The 23,034-nt window shown below is 46.3% G+C and overlaps 1 protein-coding gene across 8 annotated transcripts in view; it reads right to left on the minus strand.

Annotated features, from left to right (window-relative positions):
- Nucleotides 1-8,078, minus strand: part of RALGAPB (Ral GTPase activating protein non-catalytic subunit beta) — a 98,803-nt gene extending 90,725 nt beyond the window's left edge. For 5 of the 8 annotated variants that reach the window (XM_056121898.1, XM_056121895.1, XM_056121894.1 and 2 more), the window contains exon 1: nucleotides 7,890-8,077. The gene's annotated coding sequence lies outside the window, so the exon portion shown is untranslated. Of the gene's footprint in view, nucleotides 1-7,889 lie in introns of all 8 variants that reach the window. The other 3 variants (XM_056121896.1, XM_056121891.1, XM_056121889.1) reach the window with 1 other exon arrangement.
- Between the last annotated feature and the right edge of the window lie 14,956 nt (nucleotides 8,079-23,034).

The following is a 23,034-nucleotide window of genomic DNA, read 5'->3' on the forward strand; positions in this document are numbered from 1 at the left end:
TTTAGAAAGCGCAAGTGGAAGAGGGAAAAAAAATATACAAGGAGGGGCTGGAGCGATAGTACAGCGGGTACGGCATTTGTCTTGCACACGGCCGACCCAGGTTTGATTCCCAGCATCCCATTTGGTCTCTCAAGCATCACCAGGAGAAATTCCTGAGTGCAAAGCCAGGAGTAATCCCACATCTTCGGGTGTGACCCCCCCCCCCAAAATATTAAGGAGGCCTGCTTGAAGTACTAAAATACAACTAACTCCAAGGAGAGATAACACAGCGGATAAAGCACTTGCCATGCACATCACACAGCTGACCAGAGTTCGATCCCTGGTACCCCATATGGTTCCCCAAGCCCTACCAAGAGCACAGAATCAGGAATAAGGCCCGAGCACTGCAGGGAGAGACCCCTAAAAAATAAATTAATAAAGAGAACCAGGAAGTTCAACTTTATAGTAGGAATGACACAATAGAAACTAAGGGCTAGAGCAATAGCACAGCGGTAGGGCGTTTGCCTTGCACGCAGCCAACATGGCCAACCCAAGTTCGATTCCTCCGCCCCTCTCAGAGAGCCCAGCAAGCTACAGAGAGTATCTTGCCCACATGGCAGAGCCTGGCAAGCTACCCGTGATGTATTTGATATGCCAAACACGGTAACAACAAAAGTCTCCAATGGAGACATTACTGGGCCCGCTCGAGCAAACTGATGAACAACGGGAGGACAGTGACAGTAACAGGAACTAAATTATTACCAAACTGTTAGATGGAGGTTGGAAAAATAGCTCCAAGGACTGAGCTCATGCTCTGCATGTTGGAGGTCCAAGTTCTATCCCCAGGACCTCACAGGCTAGTAAGCACTGCCCATGTGGTGGGACACCCCCAACATATAGCCAGGAAAGCACTCCCGTGTTTTGGTGCCCCACAAGTGGGGGTGCAGAGCAGAGAGGTGGCACAGGAGCTAAAGCATTATTGCACGCAGCCAATCCAATTCACTCTGCAGCTCCACATAAGTAAACCCGAACACACTGGAGGTGGCCAAAAAACCCATGCCTCCAAAATCATTTGACGAGGAAGATCAGGAGATGGCTTAGTGACTAGGGCACCTAGGCAACTTCACTTACAAACGCGAAGTCATGAATATGATCCCTAGTGGGACACACGCAGAGTACTATCCTGGCAAGTCTGCAGTCTGAATTCCCTGGTGACACCAGCAATTCCTGGCCACCAAGCAATCATGTGCAAGTGCTGTGGACAGAGGTACAAACCTGCAAGGTAAGCATGGGTGGGGGCACCACAGCAATGTGATGATGGACTGACAAGAACAATTTATGATCTGCAGCGACTGCCAAAGAATAACATGAAGGCATGGTCTAACTGACAAATTACCAAATGATCAGTACAGCGGTGAACACACCAAGACCACAATCTGACATTAATTATATCAATTGATTCAACCAATATTTATTATATGACTTCTATACCCAGGCACAGGAAATATAATAAACATCATTTCTGTTCTTCAGGGAAGCTGCAAGTCTAATTGCACAAAGAACAAACAACAGTTATTTCATTAAATGAACTACAAGTCAGGTATTATGCTAGGATGCAGGTATGCAGATATAAAGAGGATAAACGAACTGCCAAGAGATCCACAGACAGGGGCCAGAGAGGACAGCAAGGAAGGCGCTTGCCTTGAACAGGGCTGACCCAGATTCAATCCCCAGCACACCACATGATCCCCAAGTACTGCCAGGAATGCAGAGCCAGGGGAAAGCCCTCAGCACTGCCAGCTGTAGCACCCCCCTTCACCCCACCCACCCCGCAAAATCACAGGAAGACAGAGAAAACCATGACAACACCACAGTACAACAATAGTTGATAACATGAGTTATGAAGACAGCATCATATTAAGAGAAAAGCTGCTGGAGATCTTACTAAACATAGCGTACATGGATATAACTGATGACTTTGCAAATCACTTTCACATATTACTTCATTTATTCCTATATGAAGTCTGGAAAGTTCATTAAGATCAAAGTTACCAGCTACTCAGTTATGAAACAAAGGCAATGACTTGTTGTAGTCACATCAAGTAATATTAGAACTGGAACAAGAAATTCTGCCTCCTGAGGCTGGAGCAATAGTACACCAGGTAATGTGCTTGCCTTGCACACAGCCAACCTGGGTTCAATCCCAAGTATCCCATATGGTCCCTGGAGCACTGCCAGGTGTGCGCCCCCCCCCAAAAAAAAAAAAAAACAAGAAAGAAATTCCACCTCCTGCCTTCAAGTCCAACTTTCCTTCTTTTTATTCTACCTCCAGGCATCACATATGACCTTCAACTTAGCATTTCTTTGTCGCAATTTCCTGATCTGTGAAACAGGGAGATTATCTGTAGATTATCTGTAGTCCTTCACTAAAGTTACTTGGAAAAATCAAATAAAGCAACATAAGCCAACATACCTTGAGATGTACAAGTGCAAGGTACACATTACCAGGCATGTTGTTTCTCTTAGGAAAACAGGGCAGAGGGTGCCAAAACACTAATAAATGAACTAAGATATGAAATGCTATATATTAAGACATATAAGTGTACTTAAGGTCACCCAAACAAGTTATGACAAATAAAGGCAAAAGGAGCATATTTCCCATTTCTTTTGAAGTTCTATTAACCCCATGATAAATACCAAGCAGCCTAGCAAAAGTAAGTTCTTTTAACTATGCACGGGAATCTAATTGTTAGCGATTCTATCAATCCCTGAGCTACAAAAAAACAAAGACAGGTTCTGACTACATTTCTCCCCCAAAACAAAACCAGGTGTTTTCTGCTAGCCTGTCCAGAGAACAATGCAAATACCTTGCCCTTCTCCCACCAGCACCAATAGTTTGTTTTGTTTTGTTTTGTTGTTTTGTTTTTTTGCTTTTTGGGTCACACCCGGCGATGCTCAGGGATTACTCCTGGCTCATGCACTCAGGAATTGTTCCTGGCGGTGCTCAGGGGACCATATGGGGTGCTGGGAATCGAACCTGTGTCGGTCATGTTGGCTGCGTGCAAGGCAAATGCCCTACCAGCTGTGCTATCACTCCAGCCCCCAGCACCAATAGTTTTAATTTTTCATGCCTCCCTCTAGCCAAGATGGCAGCTATATCCATTTAACAGCACCTATATCACACGTAATTACTAAAATCTATGTTAAATTAGAATCATTGTTTTTTGTTACAGTAGTCCCAATAGTGCACAATCAAGTACTTAATATTCAAGTGAGGGGTCCTGAGAGACAGTACAGAGGATACTGTACTTGCCTTGCACATGCCAACCCAGGTTTTATTCCTGTCGCCTCATATATGGTTCCCTGATCCCCACCAGGAGTGATCCCTGACCACAGAGCCATGAGTAAGTGCTGAGCACCAAAGCATGTAGCCAAAAAACAAAAACAAGAAAAATAGCTATGTGGTCAGTACCTACCATACTGGACAGCACAGATGTGGCTGTTATCATGGACAATGCTCTGACTGAGCTGCTATGCTGTACTGACTGGACCCTAGGTTCTTAAACTGCGTGTGGGTCAGCATTGAGTATGTGGGTCACGAAGAAGCTGGCATGAGTAAAAGGTTTCTGAAGGCATAACGATAAAAATTTAACTCAAAATCAAATACATAATGAATGGAGCTACTTCTGGTAGTGCTAGCACTTCTTGGGCAAAAGGGGATTGCAAGCAGAAAGAGTTTAAGAACCTCTGTACTAGAGCTGAAGAGAGTTCAACAGACAAGTGCACACTATTCCTGGAACCACAAGGTCTCCCTCCTCCACGCCAGCACCAAAAGCTATGACCCCTGAGAAAAGAGGCATAGTCTCCGAGCACCTCTGGTTTAGACCAAATACCAACCTTCCCCCAGAAAGAGCAACGTTCTCTGGGCCAGAAAGACAGGAGAGTGAGCAAAGGCCTTGCCTCTTGCCTTGCACACAGCAGACCCAGTTTCAATCCCTGGCACAACAGATGGTCCAAGCCCTGTCAAGAGTGACTCCTGGGGCTGAAGCTATAGTAGCAGGGAGTGTGCTTGCCTTGCACACGGTTAACCCAGGGCTCCATCCCAGACATCCTGTATGGTTCCTCGAGCCTGCCAGGAGTCACCCCTAAGCTCACAACCAGAAGTATGCCCTGAATACCACTGGGTGTGACCTGAAAAAACAAAACAAAAAAGCAGCAGCCATGGACTCCTTGAGGGCAGTGTCTGCATTTTATTAGGATTTGCAGGGAGAGTGCTAGGCATCAAACCCCAAGTGCTCTCCTATTGAGTTAAGACTCCAATGTCTTATTTTGATCGCCCCACTTTATATTTTAAAAGTACATATCATACACGTACTTATGCATTTAATTAAAACTTTCAAACATAGTGGACTTCTCTATTCAATTCCCCCATCACACATACCCACATATGTGTACGTACACAAGACACCTTCTTGCTGGCTGTTTGGAGTGGACAGGGACACTTCATTCAGAGAAAGGTGGCCTTTATTCTAAGATGTACTAGAAGTGATGTACTAGCCTTGGGCTAGTCACCTACTTTATAAGATGTATAAGATGTACTAGAAGTGATGTACTAGCCTTGGGCTAGTCACCTACTTTATAAAAACTGAGACCCAAATTCCATGTACTTTGGGACAGAGAGCTCAATGAACTGAGCACACAGAAGACAAGCATGTTTTGGGGGGCAGGGTGGGGGGGCTGAAGCCTGGGTTCAATCCCCAGCACTACGAAGTCCTCCAAGCATCATCAGCACTGCCAGGGCCAAGCCTGAACACAGAACCAAGGTAGTCCCAAAAACCAAAAATTTTAAATAAATTCCATGCACCTTCGTTCTAAAACTTTAATCACCTTAAACCAAAAGAAATTAAGTTTTCTGTGGAGCTCATGCCTGCTTCAGTCACCTTAATCAGTGGCTGAATAAATAGCAGTACTCCTACATTAAAAAAGAAAAGAAGAAAAAAAAAAAGAACTTAAGTTTTCTACCCAAAGGCCAGTAGTACATATACCAGAAAACAGAAATGCTAACACTGATGGGCACCTCAAACGTACACGTTCCCACTTCTAGATTTCAGGATACCACAATTAATCACTTTTGGTTTTGAAAGCATGTGGAGTTTCCACCTTTACTTTGGGGATCAACTAGACACTTCAACCTCAGTTTAAAATACTGAGTCTCTTTCATGTGCTAAGGCTAGAACTGGATATTCTGTCCGTACCTGATCAGAGAAATACTGGCAAGTTTCTTGAGAATCTGAATTTTAAATAAATTTTCTCATTAGCTTCTCTATTAGTCTTAGCCTAAAAATTGATTTTTAAAAAAAAGTGAAAAATTGAGGACCAAGAAAAGCTTTCTGTAACAATTTTTATACTGCAAAGATATTAAATGATTTTATTTGGTCCATGTACGTCACCACATTTAACTGCTATAAAAAATTTATTGCCCAAAACCTCTTCATAATAACCTTCATCTGTACTCACTTCTATAAACCTTACATAATTTTAAGACCAACCAAAATTACTGGTCTGCCTTCCTTTAAAACTCAAATATGCATGTGTGTAGGTGTCACCAGCTTCACAATGGGGAAAAAACAACAACTCATATGAGGGGTATAAAGAAACATAGTAAGGTAACAGCAAATGGCTAAACTCATGGAGACTGGAGATTTTGTCTACAGAATTAAGTTCACATCAGGGCTGGGGACTGGACAGGGCCCACAGGACCTACGTGGAGGCAAGCAGGTTCACTATTGATGGATGTGGTATTGAAATGACATGTATGAAAAGTATAATTAACAGTACTGTAAAACCCAGAACCACAATAAAAATGGAAAAAAAAATTAAACTCAAATACGCTAGCCAATAGCAATTCAGACATTCTGCAATGAGCCTTTACAAAGTCCGTCAATTCCTCTGATGTCAAGGTTCTAATCTCTGTTAAACGCTTTTGTCATTTCTCCTGGAGAACAGAGTGAATTACTACCAATAGCCATTCTATCTGTATTTACCAACTCCCCAAAGTACCGACACTTCGTGGGTGACAACTAAACACTTTTCTGGTGATATGCTGGGGGACACACAAAGGTTTCCACCACAGAAGTATGTCTGATGGTGCAGAATTAGCCATTAAAGTCAACCAGTGTTGACAGCACACAGCGTTCTGCTGAGCCTTGTCAGCACGGAAGGTGCACCCCCTTCCCAAGTTAAAGGAACAAAACTCTCGATACTGAGAAACAGCCAACGCCTCTCTAGGTGAGAGATAATACAGGGGTTAAGGCGCTTGCCTTGCCGGCAGCGAACCAGGGCTGGGTCCATCACTCTTTCCTGTCTGCTCTTTAGAGCCGTGTTCTTGGAATATCCTGGTGAGCTGTATCTCTTCTAGACATTAAAGTCGTTAATGGTGATGGATGTGGTATTGGAATGACATGCATGAAAACCACCACATCCATCCCTGGCACAATACACAGTCCCAGAAGGCCACCTCTGGCCCTGGAGCACCCTCGAGAGTAACACTACCAGGTGTGGCCCCCAACCCTACCAGTAACACAGTCAAGCCCACACTACCAGGTGTGGACCCCACCCCACCCCCCCAAAAAATAAAATAACTGTTTACAGCCTAAAAGTCTATGACATTAAAGGGATTCCAACACTCCATTCATCAAAACCATTATGGGTCTGCGTGACCCACAATGTACTGAGAAGAACACGAGGCTGGAGAAGTAAACAGAGCTCTCAAGGGGGATGCTCCTGGTCTACAGCACCCCTGAAAATTCCAAGAACACGGCTCTAAAGAGCAGACAAGGAAGGAGTGATGGGGTGGGGGGATCGGATCAGAGGGAGCTCGGTGAGCTGTGCACACCGCAGTGGGGAGTCCTGGGGGTGGGGGGGTGGGGAAGGAGCTCCAAGCACTGTGCCAGGAGTAGCTCCCAGCAGGGGTCCCCAAACCCAAAACATCAAAATAAAACAAAGGTGGCTGCAGGGGGTGAGGGAGTCACAGAGAAGAGTGTTAGAAGTAACAAGGAGGAAATGGGTGCGCTTTTGGATGGAGGGGGAGGGAAGGTGGCGGGAGAAAGCGGGCGGGATCGACTGGGGGGGGGGGATCCCCGACCCCAGGAAAATGATGGCAAACACCTACGGGCTGTGCACGCCCCGTGCAGCCGAGCAGCAGCGGCGGCGGGTGCCGAGCTCCTGCGCCGTCCGTCCCACCCGGCAGCATGCGGAGGTCCTGGGTTCCGGGGGATGCTACACCCTGGGCACGAGGAGTCCCGCCAAGGTGTCCCCAAGCGACTCGCACGAGTCGCCAGGGCACCGCTGACCTCAGGCTCCAGGACTTGACCCTGGAGGTCCGGCTGCCTCGGGGTCAACGAGCAGTTCTGTGACCTTGGGCGGGGAGGTTCCCCCCCAACCCACCCACCCACCCTGAGACCCGGTGCCCCCTCGTCGTCCGGGCGACCCGGGGATGGGGGGGTGGGGGAGGCGGAGGTGTCCCGCGCCTGCCTCCACCCGGGGCGGCCGGGAAGTTGGGAGAGGTGCGGGGGTGGGGGGGCGGGGAGGGGAGGGGAGGCGGGGGGGGGGGGGACGTCAAGGCCCGGCGGGGCTGTTGACTCCCCCCGCGGCCAGTGTAACCCTGGGCGGCCCGCGGCGGCCCCCGCTCTCCAGGGGGGACGGACCCTCGCTTCTGGGCCGGAGTTGCCGAGCCGCGCGCGCGCCACAGCCCGCAGCTCCCCGGGGCTCAGCCCCGCTCGGCGCCGGGACCCCGCGGGGTGCCCCCCTCGCCCCCCCCACCACCCCCGCCACCAGGACCGGGCGCCGCCGCGGCTCGGAGGGGTGGAGCGGGGAGGGTCCGCGCCGGACGGGGAGGGCCGCCCGCGTACCTGAGGCGACGGGCGGGGCCCGCATCGCCGGGGCGGGGGCCGCCGCCGCCGCCGGCCGCGCTCGGCCTGCCGCCTCACGCGGCCCGCGCCATCGGCCCCCGGCGCTCCGCGGGCGAGATCGCTCGGTCCGGGCCGGCGGCGACTCTCGGAGGGCGCGCGCGGGGACGGACGACGAAGGCCGGTCGGGCCGGCCGGCCGGGCGCTCCGCTCAAGCAACTTCCGACTGCCAGGGGCCGGCAGCGTCAAATAACTCCCCGGGCCCCGGGAGCCACTGCGCCTGCGCACTCGCGCCCGCGCCGCGATCTCTGCGGGGCGGGAGGCGGCGGCGCGAAATAGTTCCCGAGACCCGGGCCCGGAGGCTGCGCGTGCGCAGCTCTCCCAGCTCGCCGCGCGGCGCGCGCTCCCTCCTCCCTTTCCGTCGCGAGCTGGGGAGGAGGAGCGGAGTGACGGAGGCGCCGACCTCGGCAGCGCTCCGCCTGCCGCCCGGCTGCAGCCTGTTTTCCGTGGGGATGGTGGCGCAGGGGGGGTGGTCCTCTGCAACATGCTGGCTCCCACTCGGGTCCTAGGAATTCCCCCCGCCCCCCAATCCCATCACAACTCCCTTTCTTTGAAATGATGCGCTTTTCTCCACCCCACCCCCTTCGGGGGGTCACCTAGTCACTGCATTAATTACGAGTTGTGCTCAGTTCTAGGCTGGTGTCGGTTACAAAAATGAATCAGACATCAGATTTAGAGCCTCTTGTTAGAAAAGCAGAGCCTGATGTAGGCGATGTCACTAGTGATGTTAATAACAGCGGCGATGCCAGTTTGAGCCCTTCCCAGGCACCACGCATTTTCTAAACAATGCCTACTGCTGTCAATAGTTTGGTTTCCGCTTCAGCGAGGAAAACAAATACCATTCTAGTGCAGTGGTACCGCACAAGTGTCTGGGCAGTAGTAAAGGAGGAAATTGGGCTAAGGAAGGAGAGAGATTGTTCTGGATGTTCAAGAAAGAAAAGAGAAGGGAGCAAAGGAAATGCTGGTTGCCGTGCCTCCAGCTAGACGGACCTATGGAGCAGGAGAGATCGCTCAGTGGGCTGGATCTCATGCTTTGCAGGAAGCGGCCCAGGTTTCATTCCTGGCACCACATAGTCCTCTCAGCATCCCCAGGAGTGACCCCCAAACAAGGAGCGCCTCTGGTTGTGACAAAAATACAAAACAAAAAAATTCAAAAATTAGTAGAGAAGATCATGGAGTAACTGACAGCTATATAGAAAGGGGGAAATGGGCTAGAGATGTGGCTCAGTGGTAAACTGTAAGCACTGCGTCCCTGCAATCTAAATTCAGCTCCTGCATTAAATTCACTTCAGCACCATACAGTTCCCTGAGCAAGAATAAAAGATAGGATTCCAGAGAAGTCCAGAGATCTCCTGCAAGGAGTAGCTAGTGGAAGGAAGAGGATCCTGAAGCAAGACTGTATCAGGACCAGAATGGAGCCACCTCCAGGTTCGAGGCACTGTAGCACTGTGGCACTGTCCTTCCATTGTTCATCGATTTGCCTGAGCGGGCACCAATAACATCTGATAACAAATTGTGAGACTTGTTGTTACTGTTTTTGGCATATTGAATACGTCACGGGGAGCTTGCCAGGCTTTGCCGTGTGGGCGAGATACTCTCGGTAGCTTGCCGGGCTCTCCAAGAGGTTCGAGGCAATGCAGTTAAAATGCAGCATGAAAACTGTTAGAGGCTTGTTCACGGGCCAGAGAGATACTCTAGCAGAAGTTCAGATGCTTAGATGCGGCAACTGACCCCAGTTCCATGACCTGGCATCACATATGGTCCTGGAAGCCCCACCAGAAATGATCCCTGAGCACTGCCAAAAATAAACACACACAAGGAGTTCTGTTCAATATTCATTCTGACCTCTTCTCTCTTTCCTTACTAAACTAGAGGCTGGAAAGGAAAACATGCAGTTCCCAGTATCCCTTGCAGATAGGAATGGCAATGAGACAAAATTCTAGCCAGTAAGACATAGCAGAAATCCCAAAGGAGGGATAACTTCCCTTCCAACAGAATTTAAAAAGAAAGTCTTTGAAAATCCTCTGGTTCCCTCTTTTCGTGCTTGGAACTGAAACACAGCACCATCGTGAGAACAAGAGGAAGGTGAAGTGTTTGGGGGGTAGGGAGAGTGGAGAGATAATGGAGAGTTTGAGACCCTTGCCTTGAATGCCACTGACTTTGATTCTACTTCAGCACCATACAGTTCCCTGAGCAAGGCCAAGAATGACTCCAAAGCACTACTAGGTATGATCAAAGCCTCCCAACCAAATAAAAGGAAGATGGAACAGAAAAGCAAAAGTAATCTGGTTTTTTTAGGACCTCCTGCCTGTTTTACAGAACATGGGGAAGGCGGCGGGAGTGGGGGTGGGGGGGGCGCGTGTTCTTTTGATTGGTGTTTTCAATCTTTTTTCAACTGTGGCTTCTTTCCAGCCCTTGATCCTTCCTATGGCATCCTCTTTCCTGCTGGTTGGTCCCTGAGTCTCACGACATGCCCCTCTCTAACTCTGACCCCCTTGGAGTATCCTGGGCATGCTTAGGGGGGCTATGAGCCTCAGTTGAGAAATCCTGACTTAGACACCACAGTTTGTTGAGTTTTCTGTTATTTTTAGCCAAAAAACATTCCCAATTTAATAAATATTAAACACTTGTAATAGACAAGGCAAACACCTAGTAATTGGGGTGACAAATTGCAAGTGAACAAGGGAGGGAAGTGGAAAAGTGGCAGACAGAAAAGCTTTCTAAAGACCTTGGGAAGAAGATGATGAAACTGTATCTGTCTCCCACCAGCTGACTTTAATTCATTCTGAAACTCCTTTATCTTTATCTGTCATATGAAAAACATTTTGTTCACTAATTTAATGGAGAAAATGGTTCAATTTCAACCCAAGGTACCTAAACACTTTTTAAGATATGGAAAAGAATGGAATCATGCAAGTAAGTTTAAAATGTGACTAATATCAAAGGGCTAGAGCACATGCCTAGTGTTTGCAAGGCCTCAGGTTCAATCCCTGGTACTGCATGGCCTCCGCAGCACTGCTGAATGGAGCCCTGAAGACCTCCAGCACCATCGAGAGCTCCCCTCAAAATGTGGTTATTACTTCAAATGTAAAGTACTGATTTGTACTGACGAAAAGTGCTAAAGTATTATTAGGTGGGGGATAGTGGAGAGAAAATTCAAGTAAATCAGTTTTGTAAAGGTGATGCTCTATTTCTGCAGCTTTCTCTTTACCCATTTTAGTTTCAATTTTAGTCACCATGAAAATAAGATATAACACACAAAAACACTTTGAGGGAAAGTGAAAGACTGAACATTAGAATAGCTCTGAGAGGGGGGAAGAGATGTATGAACTGCAGGCAAAGTGAGTGTTATACATTCTCCAAACTGCACATTATACACTTTCCACATCCTAACTTTGAATAGAATAAACTAGGGAAGTGTCTTCATCTGGAAGTGTAATGTCAATAGTCCTCTGGGTTTTGTACTGATTGAATGGGAATTTTAAGGGGAAAATGGGACTAGAGAGATAGGACAGTGGATAAGGTTCTTGGCTTGCAAAGGGCCAACTCGGTTCAATCCCCAGCATCCTATATGTTCTCCTAAGCACTGTCATGAATGATCCAGGAGCACAGAGACAGGAGTAATCACTGAGTTGAGTGGCCAACCTCTCAAAAAAAAAGAAAGAAAAGAGAAAATGGAGCAGTTGTATTAACCATCTCTGGTGGACTATTTTTCCAAAGATGGCTGATATAGAATCCATCCACTGTTCTTACAATGTAACCAACACTTTTTCCATGAACTGAACTTCATGCATCCTCCTCTTGAATCTAACTGGAGATGGTGACTAGTCTGGTTATAATAAGGTGGAAATAATGCTAATTTCTGGGTCTAGGTGACAAGAGAAGATGCAGTTTCCAGCCAGAAAGCTAGTATAAATGGTTAAGCGCTTGCCCTGCATGCGGCTGGCCCAGGTTCTAACCCAGGCATTGTGCATGGTTCCTACCAGGAAACATCCCTGAGCACCGAGCCAAGAGCAAGACCTGAACAGAAGCAAAAATGACACAGCTTCCACCTGACTCTCCTCGTTTTGCCCTAGTCAGCGGGGGAACCCATACACCATGCTGGGAGGAAACCCAGGCCATGCGGGCTGGGGTTGCCAACGAGAGCCGCTGCAGCTGTCAGCCTGAGCTGAGCTCTCAGCTGACCACACCGAAGGCCAGACAGGTGAGTGTCGGGGTCTTCAGGAGATTTCATTTCTTGGGCTTCAAGAACAGCCCACCTGAATGCCAAATGGTTCAGCCTTTTTGAAAAACAATATGGACATTCCTCAAAAGACTAGAAATTGAGCTCCCATTTGACCCAGCAATATCACTTCTAGGAATATACCCTGGGAGCCCAAAAGCACACAGCAGAAACACCATCTGCACGTCTATGGTCATTGAAGCACAATTCACAATAGCCAGAATCTGGAAACAACCTGAGTGCCTGAGAGCAGACGATTGGATAAAAAAAAACTATGGTAACACTGTAACATGGTAACACTGTAACACAGTAGCACTGTAGCACTGCCCTAATGTTCACCGGTTTCCTGGAGTGGGCACCAGTACCTTCTCCATTCATCCCTGTCACATGCTAGTGTAGGCCAATGGCATCTGCTCGCTCCAGGAACACGGAGTGAGACTTTTTTTGGCATATCGAATACGCCAAAAAATACGGGATGGAGGAATCAAACCTGGGTCAGCCACGTGTAAGGCAAACACTCTACCCGCTATGCTATCACTCCAGTCCAAAGAAACTATGGTACATCTACACAGTGGAATACTGCACGCTGTTAGAAAAAATGAGATCATGAAATTTGCCTATAAATACTTGTAGAGTATAATGCTGAGTGGCATGAGTCAAAAGGAAAGGAACAGATAGAGAAAGATTGCATTTATTTGCGGGTTATAAAAAAAAAGTAGCACTGTAGCACTGTCCTCCCATTATTCATTGATTTACTCAAGCGGGCCCAGTAACGTCTCCATTGTGAAACTTGTTACTGTGTTTGGCATATCGAATATGTCATGGGTAGCTTGCCAGGCTTTGCCATGCAGGCAAGATATTCTCGGTAGCTTGCCAGGCTCTCCTAGAGGGGCGGAGGAATCAAACTCGGGTCGGCCAAGTCAGCCGTGTGCAAGGCGAACACCCTACCAGCTGTGCTATCGCTCCAGCCCTATGAAACTAATATCGAAGGTCAGGGAAAACGGGCTAGGAGGACTGGTCAGTGGTTGGTCAATGGTGTGGGAGATGGAGGATAGTTAAGATAAAGGAGGATCCATTATGACAATATTAGTTGGAAATGATCACTCTGGACAAGAACTGAGTGCTGAAAGTAGGTAAATGGATATACATTACAACCTTTCAGCATCTGTATCACAAACCATAATTCTTAAAATGGGAGAGAGAGAGAGAGAGAGAGAGAGAGAGAGAGAGAGAAGAGAAGTGCCTGCCATAGAGGCAGGTTGGGGTAGGGGTGGCTTGAAGTGGTGGGAGGGGAGCTGGGGACACTGGTGCTGGGAAATTACACTGGTGAAGGAAGGGATGGGTGTTGGAACATTGTATTCATGAAACACAACCATGAACAATTTTGTGATGCTCTATCTCATGGTGACTCAATAACAACAACAACAACAACAATAATAAACAGCCCACCTGACACCACTCAAAGCAGAGATCAGTAAAACCTATTAAACCCAGATCAAATAGAAGATTCTTGAGCAAAGAAATATTGTCATTGGTTTAAATAGCTAAATCTTGGGGGAAATTGTATACAATCATAGTAACTGGAATACCTTTTAAAAGTCATTGTCAAGAGAAAGTTAACAGCTGAATGAGAAGTATGTTGTCTGTAGTTATTTTTCCCTTTTCTTCCTTCTCTCTTTCTTACCACCACCCTTCACTTTGTTGTTGATTCTGGGATCACACCCAGGTATGTGAGTGGTACCAGGACTTTAAATGTGAGGTTTACAGCCTTACCAGTCTCATGCTTGCAGGGCTGACGACACTCTACCATGGAGCTAGGCTTTTCTTCTTCTTTTTTTTTTCTTCTAGAGCGCTTTTCTTCTTTTTTTTTCCCCCCCCAACAAGTTTTTATCAAGCCCTGAAGAAAAGAAGCACATTGAAAGGCATGAACTAGGGGCTGGAGCGATAGCACAGCGGGTAGGGTGTTTGCCTTGCATCAGCCGACCCGGGTTCGATTCCCAGCATCCCATATGGTCCCCCGAGCACCGCCAGGAGTAATTCCTGAGTGCACGAGCCAGAAATAACCCCTGAGCATTGCCGGGTGTGACCCAAAAAGCAAAAAAAAAAAAAAAAAAAAAAAAGGCATGAACTCTACAGACATTATTAAGGTGACATCTTTAGGTTTGGGAGATTTTTTGTTCATTTTTTAAAAAACTTTATTTAAAAACACCATGGTTTATAAAGTTTTCATAATACAGTTGTTCTGGACCAGTGTGACTTTCCCTCCACCATTGTCCACAGTTTTTCATACCCTCCCATCACAATCCTGCCCCCCAGTAGGCACAAAATAATTTATTTTATATTGCCTGCTATATTGCTTGGAATTATCAAAAAAAAAAAGTTCGATAGGGGCCGGAAAGATAGTACAGCAGATAGGGTACGTACGTGCCTTGCTCCTGGTCCACCTGGGTTCTACCCCCAGCATCCCATATAATCCCCTAAACCCACCAGGAGTAATTTCTGAGTGACTACTGCCAAGTGTGGCAAAAAAAAAAAAAAGAAAGAAAGTTCAGTAAAAGAAAATTTGAAAATTGTTTTTATCTCACAATGGGGTCATTACAGTCATTGTCTGCGGGTTTAATGAGCTGTTTGTTGCTTTGTTGAGCCTTCTGCATTATTGTTTTAGTTTCTGAGCTTTGTTGGCTTCTATGCTACTTTCCCAGCTAACTTGGTGTGCTCCTATTGGGCTGTCAGCATTGTGGAATCTGAAGTGTCACGTGACCGCGTACATGGCCTTGCACTTGGGTAACTCCAGGATCTGTAGAACTGGACTGATGGATTTCAGTGCCTTGGCATGGTTCGCATGTCTTCTGAGATTATTCCTGAGTCTTTGAAGCTGGTCTGTTGTTTACGTGGCAGCGGCTGTGGAATGTGGGTGTGGTTTCTGGGGCTTCCTGTAGTATGGGCATTGAGGGGCGGGGCGGGAGAGGAGGTTGCTCGCCCTAGTTCAAGAAGACCCCAGAGCTCCGAGACAGAAAGCCCCTGCCCCTTTTCTTTGACTTGGCATCTCTGCAGAGATTAGTCCTGAAGCAGTGAAGTTGGGCTGTTTGCATGTCAATGGCAAACAGAGATTAGTAGTGAAGCTCCTTTTCTAAGATGCACAGCTAGATACATAGGGGTTGAGGTAGGAAACTGATAAGAGCCACTTCTGGTTTCCTAACCTAGCACAGTGTAGATCTGCATTTTCCAGCATGGGCCAGTACTGGCTCCTAAGGACGCCGGAGCCATCCTTGGATGCAACCATGGAAGGGACTGGTGTTATCTGTTTGCTTGTTTAAAGCCCTTAGCTTTAGAGGGTGGGGACAGGATGCTGAGTATTAGAGGAACTGGAACGATTGTACATCGTGTAAGGTGTTTGTCTTGTATGTGGCCAACCCAGGTTCCATCCTCAGCACCACATATGGCCCTCTGAGCCCTGCCAGAAGTGACCCTTGAGGGCAGAGTCAGGAGTAAGCCTGAGCACTGTTTGGTGTGTATCCCTCCCCCCATAAAAGAGGGCCATATAAATTTGAGGATCTCTATTTTAGATACATAGTCAACATTGGTTGGATAGAGGATTGGAGGGATGGATGTTTAACTCTGAGCATAATTTCATTTTCCATGGAGGAGGCAGGACTACCACATATGGTTGTGCAGGTTGTACACTGTCCAACTCATGGGCATACATTTTTGTCATAATCGAAGGTTGAGAAGCAGAGATTCTGAGGGTGCCTGACTGAGCCAAGTCCACAAAAAATTCTTGACTTGAAAGAAGGGTACAGGTTTTCCTAGCACAGCCTTCACTGATGAAGAAGAGCATCCCTTAGCAAACCCATCTTTAAAGGCTCAGGAACTCCCACCCTACCCCTTAATACTCCCACCCTAACCCTTAATACTTGCCTCTCTAATAAAGATGTGAGTTGCTGGCTCTAGAGAAGAGGCTCTATGAAACTCGGACTCCCAGGTTTGACTAACTTCAAGCAGAAGACAGTACAGGGTCTGCTGGAAACGGAGAGAGTGGTTTAGACAGGTCGTGACACTTTCTGAAGAAGTTCATACTTGATATTAAAAACATCACCTGACACCAGAACAGACGAACTTCAAAGTTACTTAGAAACTCTGTATTCCTGGCAGGGGTCCTACTGGGGGGAGAGTTTAAAGTGATACTCTTTTTTAAAAAACAATATTTTAATTTATTAATTAATCACTGTGAGATCACTTAATCACTTAACTTCCTGTTAGTCGTGGATTTGCTCGAGCGGGCGCCAGTAACGTCTCCATTTGTCCCTGTGAGATACACAGTTACAAAGCTGTTCATGATTGGGTTTCAGTCATGCAATGTTCCAACACCCATCCTGCTACAAGCGTACATTTCCCATCCCCACCAATGTCCCCAGTTTCCCTCCTACCCCCCTCTCCAACCTTTGTCTATGGCAAACACTTTTCTTTGTATCACTGTCTCTCTGTTTCTCTGTCTCTGTCTCTCCTCTCTTTCTTTCCTCTCTCCTTTTGGGCGTTACAGTTTGCAATACAGGTACTGAGAAGTTATCATGTTTGTTCCTTTACTTACTTTTAGCACAGAGTTCTTACTCAGAGTGATCATTTCCAACTACCACTGCCATAGTGGTCCCTCCTCTATACCAACTGCCTTCTCCCCCTGCACTTGGGGCAGGCTTCCAACTGTGGACCAATTCTTCTGACCCTTGTTTGACTGTCCTTGGGTAATTAGTCTCATAGGATATATTTTTATATCCCACAAATAGTGCAATCATTCTATGCCTGTTCATCTCCTTTTGACTTATTTCACTAAGCATGATACTCGCTATGTCCATCCATTTATAAGCGAATTTCGTGATCTCATTTTTCCTGTGGTTGCGTAGTATACTATTGTGTCGATGTACCATAGCTTCTTTAACCAGTTCTCTGTTCTTGGCTACTTGGGTTGATTCCAGATTCTGGCTATTGTGAACAGTGCTGCAATGAATGTAGAAGTACTGGTGGCATTTCTGAAAAAAAAAAAAAGTATTGAATCATCATGAATTATAGTTACAAAATTTTTCATGATTTGGTTTCAGGTGTACATGGAATGCTGGGGATAGAACCTGGGTTGGCTGCATGCAAGGTAAATGCCCAGCCTGCTGTACTATCGCTCTGGCCCTGTTTTAAGTGGTCCCATTTGTTTATCTTTGCTTCCACTTGTTCAGTCAGTGGTGTTTCATTCTCAAAATTATCTCTAGCTTTGATGTTATGGAAAGATCTGCCTATATTTTCTTCTATCTACCTTATTGATTCAAGTCTGATATTGATATTTTTGTTTGTTTTGGGGGTGAGGGCTACACCCAGCGGTGCCCAGGGCTTTCTCCTGGCTCTGTATTCCTGGCAGAACTTGGGGGACCATATGGGATTACGGGATGCTGTAGGTTGAACCCAGGTTGATTATGTACAAGGCAAATACTTTATCCACTGTACTATCTCTCTTGCCCTATGATATTGAGATCTTTGATCTATTTTGACTTGACTTTTGTGCATGGCATTAGAAAGAAGTCTAAATTCTTTTTTTTTTTTTTTTTTTTGGCAAGTGGGTAAGGAACTATATTCTTTGGAGGCCTTGGAGAACAAGGGATTGAGGAGACACGGTCTGGGGGAAGGGCTGTTGCTCCTGTTTAAAGTTCTGGGGGCCACCAGGACTACATCCAAGCTTGTACAGATAAGGCATGGACGCCAACCTTTCTGAGCTCTGCCCCTGACCCCTAAAACTAGAGTATTAAGTAACTCATTTCACTGGATGCAAGATTAAAAAGTTAACTTGGATTTAAAGGGAAGGAGAGCTTAAAATGCTTTTGTTGTTGTTGTTGTTGTGGGTGGAGATGGGCACACCCTACTTTGCTCAGGACTTACTCTTAGCTCTGCACTCAGGGATCACTTCTGGAGGACTCAAGGGAATATCAGGGAGCGAACCCAGGTTGGACGCGTGCAATGTAAGTGCCTTACCTGCTGTATTTTCTCTCCAACCCTGAGAGCTTAAAATTCTTATCCCATCTCCACACACTTGGATGAGCCTCACACATTAGGCAATCTATTCCTGGACATCTCAAACTTTTTTTTTAGAAGCCAATTTATTTATTTAATTTTTTTTTGGGGGGGTCACACCCAGCAATGCTCAGGGGTTACTCCTGGCTTTGCACTCAGGAATTTCTCCTGACGGTGCTTGGAGGATCATATGGGATGCCGGGGATGGAACCCAGGTCGGCCGCGTGCAAGGCAAACACCCTACCCGCTGTGCTATCACTCCAGCCTCATGGACATCTCAAATTTTACACCACCAATATACCAAGAATAACACACCAATTTGATTGGGTTTAAAGTAGAAGGCAACCAATCTTAGTGGGAAATATATTTAATAAAAAATATATATATACATATATACACACACACACATATACACACACATACAAGGCTCAGCCTTTAACAACATGTTACTAATCTCCTATAGAAGGACTTAATGGCTCCTGGGTGAAATACACAATATTTCGCATGCTTTCCTCTAAGAAACCTTTTTTTTAAAATCATTTTTAATGGATTATTCATAACAAGCAATACAAAATAAATTATTTCGGTTCTGCTTTGGGGGAGGGTTTGGGGTTCGGGTGGTGGGAAAGTGTAATGGTGGTGGGATTGGTGTTAGAATATTAACCATAATCAAATATTGTGAGCAACTTTATAAAAATAAAATAAACAAAAAAATTCTTATCCCAGATCAGGGAGATGAGTCAAAGAGATCAAGAGCATATTCTGCATGCTGAGGCCCTGGGTTGATTCCTGACCCCACATAGTTCCCTGAGAACTCCTGGGAATAAATTCCAAACACCACAAGGCATAGCCCCTAAATAAATAAAATTTAGGGCTGAGGCTGGAAAGATTATGTAGGGGTTAAGGCACTTGCCTTGCATGTGGCTGACCCTGATTTAAATTCTGATACTACATCGTCCTCTTAGTATTATCACCATTACTGAGTGTGGCCCCCTAGATCAAACAAAGACCAAAACTGAAAAGAATAAAGGGAATGTAGCCCAGTGATAGAGCACTTGCCTTTCATGTATTGAGGGCCTGGGTTCAATCCTCAGTGAAGAAGGAGAAGAAGAGGGTGCAAAGAACATTCAATAAGCAAAACTGGAGGTCCAGAATTTAATACTGAATCAGGAATTCTTTTATAGAAAAACGTTCATCCATTGTTCTGTTTAATTTTTACCACAGTCCTCTAAAGTAGGTCATACAGCTCCGGGAGGTTGAAGCTGTCGCCCACGTCACCGACCGGGTTAGACCAGATCTGTGTGACTCTGAGCCAGGGTGCTCACCCCCACTTGGGCCACTGCCCTGATTGCTGTCACAGTATGACATTGTCACCCATCTGAGGTGGTTTGAGCTCCTCCCTGTCTCCCACTTGCTGCTTGGAGCATGGACCGTCCTCCTCCATTAATTCCCCTTTCCCAAGAAGTGCTTGCAGCCCTCTCCCAACCCCTGTGTGTGTATGCCTCTCTCTCTCTCTCTCTCTCTCTCTCTCTCTCTCTCTCTCTCACACACACACACACACACACACACACACACACACACACACAGAGAGTTCAGGCCTCCCTGTAGTCTCAGAGACCTGTCATTTTCCTCCACAGCATTTCTCCCATTACTCAGGGAACACTCCTGGAAGTGTTGGAGAATGGGCCTCCTTCATGCAAAGTGTGTGCTCCAGGCCTTTGAACTATCTCTCTTTTGTCCAGTGTGTTTTGTTTTGCTTTGTTTTGTTTTGTTGGTGGGGGGAATTTGGGCCACGTCTGGTGGTGCTCAGGGCTTACTCCTGGCTCTGTGCTCAGGAGTTTCTCCTGGTGGTGCTCAGAGGACCTTATGCAGTTCCAGGGATTGAAACTCGGCTGGTCACAAGCAAAGACAAGTCCCTTACCTGCTGTACTATCTCTCCAGCCCTTTCATTAACTTTTTTGTGATTATGCTAGGGATTATATGTGCACCTGAATTCATAATCTACCTTGAATTCTATTAAATAAGTGGTTCAACTTTTAAAAAGTTGAAAACCCCCGGATTTTGCTAGCTAATAATGTAAAAAGGGGCTGGAACAATAGCACAGCGGGTAGGGCATTTGCCTTGCACACGGCAGACCTGGGTTCGATTCCCAGCATCCCATATGGTCCCCTGAGCACTGCCAGGGGTAATTCCTGAGTGCAGAGCCAGGAGGAACCTCTGTACATCACCGGGTGTGGACCCAAAAAAGAAAAAAAAAGTAAAAAAATCTTAAATAGTTCATTTTGTTTCCTCTATCTCCTTTTATTGTGTATTTTATTTCTTTTATTGTTGTTTGGTTTAGGTTGGGTTCTGTTCTAGACTGTAAGCTCCCAGAATTCCCTGCTCTGTTTTGCTTAGCTCTGTACACCTGCCTGGAGCAAGGCCCAACATACAGTAACTGTTCCATAAACATCTGGGGTGTGAATGAATAGAATTTTTTGTCGGTGCACTTGTATGCTTCTTAAAAACAAAGCATTTCTTAGTCATCATTGTAGCCCTATTCTGAGTCTGGTCCCCAACAAACTTTTTCTGGGGAAGCCAGAAAAAAAAAGTTGGGGAGGCCTCCCACGTGATATTCAGGGGTCATTCCCTGTGAATCTTGACTCCATGTTCAATGTGAGTGCTTGAGAATGCAGTCCTACTTGGGCCCAGTGGTGCTGGGAATTAACCAGGCCACCCTGGGAGCCACTTGAGGAACCATGGGGTGCTGGGGATTAAATCTTGGTCTCTCCCACTTACAGATATTTTTTGAACTGATATTTTGAATGAATGCATAAATCTTCAATTTTCAAAAATTAGCAGATATTTCAATCATCTATAGATATAAAGAGACAAAAAGAATATGTCAAACAATGACATACCCTTTAAACAATGACATACCCTTGACTTTGGATTACAAAATTTACTAATAAACAATGAAGGGAGAGACGCATGGGGGAGAGAGTGATGATTGGATCAGAAGAGGCCTAAGGACAGAGGTGGAGGGTCCTGGGCACTTTGGTGGTGGTGGTGGTGGTATGCAGTAACTTTTTCACCAAAACCATAAACTTAGGGCTAAGAGATAAATAATAGCATGAGTAAGGTGTTTGCCTTGCAAGATGGCCAGCCCAGGTTCGATCCCATCATCCCATGTGGTCCCTTGAGCACTGCCAGGGGTGATTCCTGAATGCAGAGACAGGAGTACCTAAGCATTGTCAGGCGTGGCCCCCAAACAAAAAATAAAACAAACTCAAAACCCCATAAATTTAAACACAATTGCTTTGTTTTTGAGCCTCACCCAGTAATGCTCAGGGCCTGCTCCTGGTTCACTTCAGGGATCACTTCTGGCAATGGTCAGGAAATCATAGGATCCAAATGAACTCTGTCATTTGCAAGGCAGTTCACTAATCCCAGTGTTATCTCTCCAGCTTTAACCTGAAATAAATGATAGCCATATTATCTAAACTATAATAGATTTACTTTTTTATTTTATTTGTTTATTTATTTTGCTTTTTGGGTCACACCCAGCGATGCTCAGGGGTTACTCCTGGCTTTGCACTCAGGAATAACTTCTGGCAGTGCTGAAGGGACTATATGGGAAGCTGGGAATCGAACCTGGGTCAGCCGCGTGCAAGGCAAACACCCTACCTGCTGTGCTATAACTCCAGCCCCACTAGATTTACTTTTAAAGAATCTGCATTTCTCCAGCTCTCCCATCTCCTGGCTTGAGTCTGCTCTTTGCTGCTTCTCCAGGGGCATCAGACCTCCATTTATTAATAACACCAGGGGTCTTCCTGATCCACAGGCAGCTTTTTAGACCATCTCAGTAATGACTTCCTAAGTTACGACAGTCAGAAGGCCTGGGGCCACTCCTGCTCCTGGTCCAGTGGGATATGAGAGCCATCGGATGTTTTTGTGTTGACTGACTCACGGTCTCTGCATATCAGACTCACAAGCTTCGTTCTCAAAATTGTTGATGTAGATGACAGAGTATTTTAGGGAAACTGGATAATAGATAATATTTTGAGGCAGATGGAGGCAATAGTAAAATATCCGAATCTCCAGTTTCCCAGTACAAACAGCATCTGACAGCCTGGTAGTCTCGTGCTATTTATGAAACCAGCTTGCAAAAATATTCACTACTTGCTACACCCACTGAGCCATGCATTAGAGTGAGACACGTCCCTTTGTTGCTCCATATCCTTCACAAAAGCACTCCTCTTGTGTAAAATGGGAGGGGAATTTCTTCTACTTTGTGGTGGTTGTGAAGTCTCAGTGTGGTCATGATCAATGTAGGTTTCCTTAGTAGCACACATTTAATGAAAGCTCAGTTATCAGCAGCAATGATAACACCAGCCACATCAGGATTCTGAAGACCAGAGAAGAAGCATTTGCCTTGGGGCCTGAGCACTGGGTACAGTGCCTGCCTTGCATGCAGCAGAACTGTCTTGAATTCCCAGCATCCCATATGGTTCCCTAAGCACCGCTAGGAGTAATTCCTGAGTGCAGCGCCAGGAGTTACCCCTGAGCACTGCCCTGCCTCCTCCCCCCCAAAAAAGAAGCATTAACCTTGTCACATCAGCAGAGTTTCGTCACAATGGCATGTTATGTTTATTCTTTATCTTAATCAAAGACAAGCTCAGGCGATTTTAAAAAACAGATTTATTGGAAACCCGCTTGTGCATTTAATTGCATCATTTAATTTCATCCTCATTATTGGGGGAAGATACTGTTCTGATGGTCAAATTACAGAGCAAGGAGGTTGCAGGTGTGTGTGTGTGTGTGTGTGTGTGTGTGTGT

Source organism: Sorex fumeus, unplaced genomic scaffold (assembly GCF_029834395.1).
Source record: "Sorex fumeus unplaced genomic scaffold, SorFum_2.1 ptg000044l, whole genome shotgun sequence".
Classification (NCBI taxonomy): Eukaryota; Metazoa; Chordata; class Mammalia; order Eulipotyphla; family Soricidae; genus Sorex; species Sorex fumeus.